This window comes from Pongo abelii, chromosome 7 (assembly GCF_028885655.2).
Source record: "Pongo abelii isolate AG06213 chromosome 7, NHGRI_mPonAbe1-v2.0_pri, whole genome shotgun sequence".
NCBI lineage: Eukaryota > Metazoa > Chordata > Mammalia > Primates > Hominidae > Pongo > Pongo abelii.
The window spans coordinates 158,420,960-158,426,959 of NC_071992.2; positions in this window are offsets into that span (position 1 = coordinate 158,420,960).

Here is a 6,000-nt window from a genome sequence, read left to right on the forward strand (position 1 = left end):
CTGCCCGGCCACCCCCATGGGGGTTTTGGGCAAGGCAGTCCCCCTCCTGCCCAAACCACGGTGCTTCCATTTCCCCTCAACAGATCAGAGTGGCTTTTGGCTGTAGGTCCCCTCTCCAAAATAAGGAACAAAGAAAGCCAATAGCAAGGCTTAGAAGATTCTGGACTAAGAGACGAGAGACTCAGCTCTGTCACCAGCTTGCAGTGAGGCCAGGCGACAAGACTCCTCCCTTCAGCACCACCAACCCAGGAACCAGGGATGCTGATAGGAAAGATGGCACTGTCTGCCGGGAGCTGATGCCTCCTGGGAGAGGACAGCCCACAGCTGGTGGCAGCTGGAGGAAGGTGCCCGCTGGCGGTGTCTTCTGAAAGGGAGAGTGATGACGCCCATGCTGCCTCCCTCCCAGCACTAGGACCACAGGAGGCCACTGATGAGAAGAGGCGCTTGGAGAAGAATAAAGGGGCATCAAATGCCAGGCTACTGTTGCTAACGCAGACGACAGTAAGCACAATCACACCTTTCAGGTGGGGCGGGGTGGGGAGGTGGGGATGGGAATTTCAGGGACCTTCCCAGTTTGAAGAGGTAGTGGAATCTCCCAAGTAGCTGAGTGCACTTCCTGTGGTTTCTCAGGTCCCCGAGCCCGTTCTTTAATGTCCATCTCTGGTCATCCGTTGTCAGACAGCCCGACGGCAGGGAGCCGCCTCCTCACACTCCTGAAGTCAGCTCCCAGGGGTGACACATTTGTCACTAGTTCTCTTTTCTGGGTATTTCTTGGACATAATTCTGGCGCCCTGAGTCTTGGTGGCCCCAAGGCATCACACCGTCAAGGATGGAGCTGAGGCGCCCCTAAGCTGGGCTGTGGGAGCTGATTGGAGGCACAGTAAGGAACTGGGTCATTGATTGTGACCATGAGAGGACACAAGAACTGTGGGAGAAGGAGCTGGAGAGACCCCAGGAGGGCAGAGCCATGTGGGGGTGTCCCGGACAGAACAGTGTCCCAAAGATTCATGTCCACCACCAACTTTAGAATGGAATCTTATTTGGAAATGGGGTTTTTACATATGTAATTAGGTAAGATGAATCTATACTAGACCAAAGTGGGTCCTAAATCCAGTGGCTGGTATCCTTATAAGAAGAGAAAACAGAGACAAAGGGAGACACAGTGTGACAGCAAAGGCTGAGGTTGAGTGACACCTTCACAGCCCAGGAAGGCCAAGGCTAGCTGGAGCTGGGGAGAGGACCAGGGTGGATCCTCCCTGGAGCCTGCGGAAGGAGGCAGCCTTGCCGATGCCCCACTGCACTTCTGGTCTCTGAAGCCAAGAGGCAACCCTGTGCCCCAACAGCCCTGGGAGGCTGCTACGGGAGGATCAAGGATGCCTGGGGGTTGGTCTCCCACTTGCCTTCTGTCAGGTGAAGGTTATGGGGACCTTTGAGGTGAGGGAGTGATTTGAGGTCAAGAGGAAACTTCCTGGCCACTGAAATCTGACCCCGCCAAGGTTGGCAGCGCGCACTTGCTCCTGAGGTGTCTGGAGTGTCTGCACAGTGGGACCCCATAGAATAAAGCTGGATGGGGAAGAATGAATGGGGGGAGCCTGTACTGGATGCCCTCCAGGCAGGTGGAGTGGGGAGGCGATCACCTGGTGCAGGTGCTGGACAGAGTCCAGTAGAGCAAGCAGAAGGTGGCATCTGAGGGAGCAGGGCTGCAGGTCTGGGAATTAGGCAGAATGAACCCTGATGGGAGACCCCGGGGCAGGGAGGGCAGAATGTCCCTCAGGCAGTGCCACCTTTCAGGGCCAGGGGGAGGGCTGCAGCCCTGGGCCAGGGAGGGCAGGGGAGTTCCGCACACTCGGAGCCTGCCTTGGGGAGAGGCCAGGCTCACTGAGGACCTGGGCCCAGGCTCCAAGTGCTCTTGGCTGAGAGGAGGAAGATGAAGTGTAGTGGGGCTGTCCTGGCCGCACAGGGGTGTCAAGAGGGGTGGGGCTCCCAGAGGCACTGGGACCCCAGAGGAAGGGAGCATGGCACAGCACCCACCCAGGGAGCCGCAGACCCAGCCACCCAGGCTCTAGGGACTTCTGCCAATGGACCCGGGCCTGCTGTTTAACCCCTATGGCTGCAGACCCAGCCACCCAAGTCTCTGGGAACTTCTACCAATGACATGGGCCTGCTGTTTAACCCCCAAGCCCGGCTTCCTCGTTTGCACAGTGAGAATTGTTGTAGCCCCCTCCCTGTGCTATCCCAAGCATAAATGGGACAGCCTTCAAGGCCTGTCTCTCAAGGCAGTGGCCCCCGGCAGGGACTGGATATGGAATCATGGCAGCCATCTGCTGCCTGTCTGCAGGGATGGTGACAAGAGCTCAACAGGAATAAGGTCCCGATGCAGATGGGAGTCAGAGACGGGTGATTGGGCAAGTGGACAGAAGCCCAGGTGTTGGGACGACGCATGTGCTGGTCAAAGGTGACAGCCAAGGTCAGCTGAAGGGCATGGACAGCATGGAGCTGGTGATCAGATGGGACCAACAGCTCTATTGATAGCCTCACCCAGGCCTGCTCAAGAACAGCACAGCAGGGAGGGTGGCCTCGGCTCCCCACACATCACTCAGGGCCTCCCCATGGCCAGGGCTGGAGTCCGGAAGGCTCCAGAGCAGGCTGTGCTCTGGAAGCACCTCCCTTCCCTGGGTCCTCTCCTCCGTCCGTCTCTCTGCCTTCAGCATGGTCCCCCTAGGCTGCCAGCTGGAGCTGGTAATTAGCAGTTGTCTTCCTTGGGCAGACAGTAATCTCAGTCACATCTCAGGAAGCTCCTGTGTCTCTTTTTCATTAACCACCCATTTCCTAAGTCAAAATACCAGCCAACAGCAAGACAGGAATGCTGAAGGGCAGCCTGGGGCCCTGGGCGTTTAGAGCTAGAAGGCACTTTGAGAGGCCATCTGATCTACCCACCTCCGTAAGCTCAGGTTCATGTCTACAGCAGTGAGTCTCGGATGGAAAAAGACATTAGCGGGCATTCAGGGCAGTCTCTGGCCAGTTCTTGAGTTCTCTGGACCCCACTGAGTCTGGACTGAACATTCCCAGAGTTTGGGGAGCTCACTTCCTTGCAAACAGCTGTTTCACCGTGAAACACCTCTGACTCCCAGAGGCTGCTTCTTCACACTGAGCAAGTCTATCTCCTGGGAACCTCACCTTCCAGTCCCATTTCTGGCTTCAGTGACGACCAAAAGCATACTTGCTCCATGTCCCCATCAAGCCCTCTCAGAAATGTGAATACTGCTTTGGAAATGAATATTCTGGAGTGAGTGTCTTCTCTGCCAGTGATGAACATATCTGTTCACATCTGAACAGTTTGGAAACCAGGAAAAAGCTCACAATTAGTGCTGCCTTACCATATAACTGGCAGGTTTGTTTCTTGTTAGGAATACCTAAAATAACAGTGCATCTTAAAATCTGCAGCATCTCAGAGTCAATGAACACAGCCCATGTGTTTAGTTGATCTCTGCTCTGCCACTCACAGCTGCACAAAACCCGATGGGGAAAGGCATGCTCCCTGCAGTCAGAAAGGCCGAAGACACACCCAGAGTCACACAGCTAGGTGTGACTGCAAAGCATGTACTTCCTACACAGCCGAGAGCCATGCACTGTCTGGCCAGGCTGTCCCTGGTTGACATAAGCGCACCCCTCCACCCTCTGCCCCATGCAGCAGCCAAGCATCCTGCACCCCAGCTGCTCCCTCAGTGCTCAGCCCTTGTGTACCCTGGGGTGGGGGCCACTCTGGCAGCAGGCCCTGCCCTCAGTAGAGGTGAGGAAAGGCCAGGCCTGGGGCAGGAAGACATGCATTTAGGCTCGCAGTGCTCTGGGCAGCCCCAATTTGTCCCTGCCAGCCACTTCTTAGTGTATTCCTTTGCAGACACCCATTCCCCCTAGGCTGAGCCATCTCCGGCTGCAGCCCTGCTTGGTCATCACGATGCCCTCGCCTGGACTTGCAGAGCTGAAGGCAGTGGCCCAGAACACTGGTGACTCCCTTAAAGCCCTTTTGGGATCATGTTTCTCCTTTCATCTCACAGCACCCTTCTAGGGAGGCCCTTGGGGCAGGATGCCCTTCTTATTTGACCCAAGAGGGAGCTAACGCACAGAGAGGCTGAGGACACAAGGAGGCCCATGCAGAGACCTCGGGAGCACCGCAGCGACCGCTCCCTAACACTGCCCTTAGCCCTGGGCCCTCGGCCCTCTCAGCCATCTGCATGTCTGCCAAGACAAGTGGGCATCAAGCCTCCTGCCCCCTCCTCCAGGGCTGTGGCAAGGACCACATGGCAGAGCATCTGTAGCACATGGGAGGATGGCGTCACTAGCCTCTTCTTGCTGATGAGGACCGGAAACGTGGAGAACCTTGTGACTCACCCAAGGTCACAGCTCAAGGCCGAGCCAAAACACTTCTTCAGCCTGCAGATGCTGAATGAGCGGGTGATGCTGCCCACTTGAGGGTGCTGTGTCCCACCACGCACCTGGGCACATTCTTTACCTGGCACCAGGCTCCTCCTGGAGGCACAGCTCGGGGTGAGCTCAGATGCCATGGCATGTGCACCGCACCCAACATGCACCTCTTGTGATGAAAAGCAGAATCCCACAGCCCTGACCCCCACGCTAGGAGAACCACTGGAACATTCCCAGCCAGTGCCTGCTCTCGTTCCAGGGACTGAGGGAAGGATGCAGGTCTTGGTCCTCCCACTGCCTGTGCCTGGCATGGGAGCCAAGCGGCACACAACTTATCCCCCGAGGCCGTGGTTATGGTTTCAGCTGTGCTGTGAGTGCAGCAGCAGGAGCCACGTGGAGGCAGCCTGCACCCAGGACGTCGGCCCCACGGCACCTCACAGCCCCTGAGTCCCTGCCTGGGAGTAGCGCCCACAGAGCCCTCGGAGAAGGCTCCAGGGGCACCTGATATGGCTTCCACCCACTGCACTGTGTGCCCTCCTAGTCCACACCTCTCAAGGGCAATGACAGAGGCTGCTTGGTTCTGTACTAATCCAGCTGTTCCTTTCTCTTGTGGTCTGTGGCTCTGCCCACACTTGGTTTGCGTGGACGTGGAGCCCATTCATCCAGTGGTTTGGTATCATTCGGAGGCTCTCATGGCTCTGCTTCGTCTCCCGGTAGGGTGGGCCATAGACAGATAGAAATGTGACCCCCTTGGGACACTGGGCCTGGGCGCAGGGAATGCCCCGAGACCTGGCTACAGGCACTAAACAGAGATAGAGGAGTGACGATTCTCTTGGTGGCCTCTTAAGAGGAACAGGTGTTTCTTCCATGATCCTGAGGCCCACCGCTTGCTAGAAGTGATGGCAGGATTTTGGTGCCACTATAGGACACTGGCTTCAGGCAGGAAGCCATGGCCACCCTTCCCATGAGGTCTCGTGGGGGAGCACGCCTGCCACAGGGCTGGGAAAGCAGACAGGTGCCTCCTCCGAGGAAGGGGCCTTGGGTAAGCAGAGCTGGAACTTGGTGCTGACTGGAGGTGGTCAGGCCCCTCCTCTCTCCCAGAGTCCAGGTCAGAGTGCTGAGCCATCATCACACTCTGGGCAGAAGTGGGCTGAGGGAAGTCCAGGAGAAGAAGAGAGCTCAGTGCGGGGCTGGAGGGAGCGTGTGCAGGAAAGACCTGGGGAGAAGATGCTGCCTCAGCTGAACTTGGAAGCACGGGCAGCCACTTATCAGGGCTGGAGGAAGGAGGGATTCCTGGAGGTGTGGCGTCGGAAGCAGAGGTAGCAGAACATGCAAAGAAGCCACAGAAATGAGGGATTGCAGCACCCATAGGACCCCATGCTGTCCAGGATAGCTGGGGTGTGGGCCTTGTGGGGCAGGGAGGATGTTGGCTTAGTATGATAAAAGCAAGTAAAGGCAAAAGACCATATTTGAAAGTGAAGACGTTGGGCTTCCTCCTTGGGCCGTGGGAAGCCAGGAGCTCCTGAGGCAGAGGTGTGATGTGTTCAGAGGAAGGAGGGTGACAGGAAGTGGCACTGG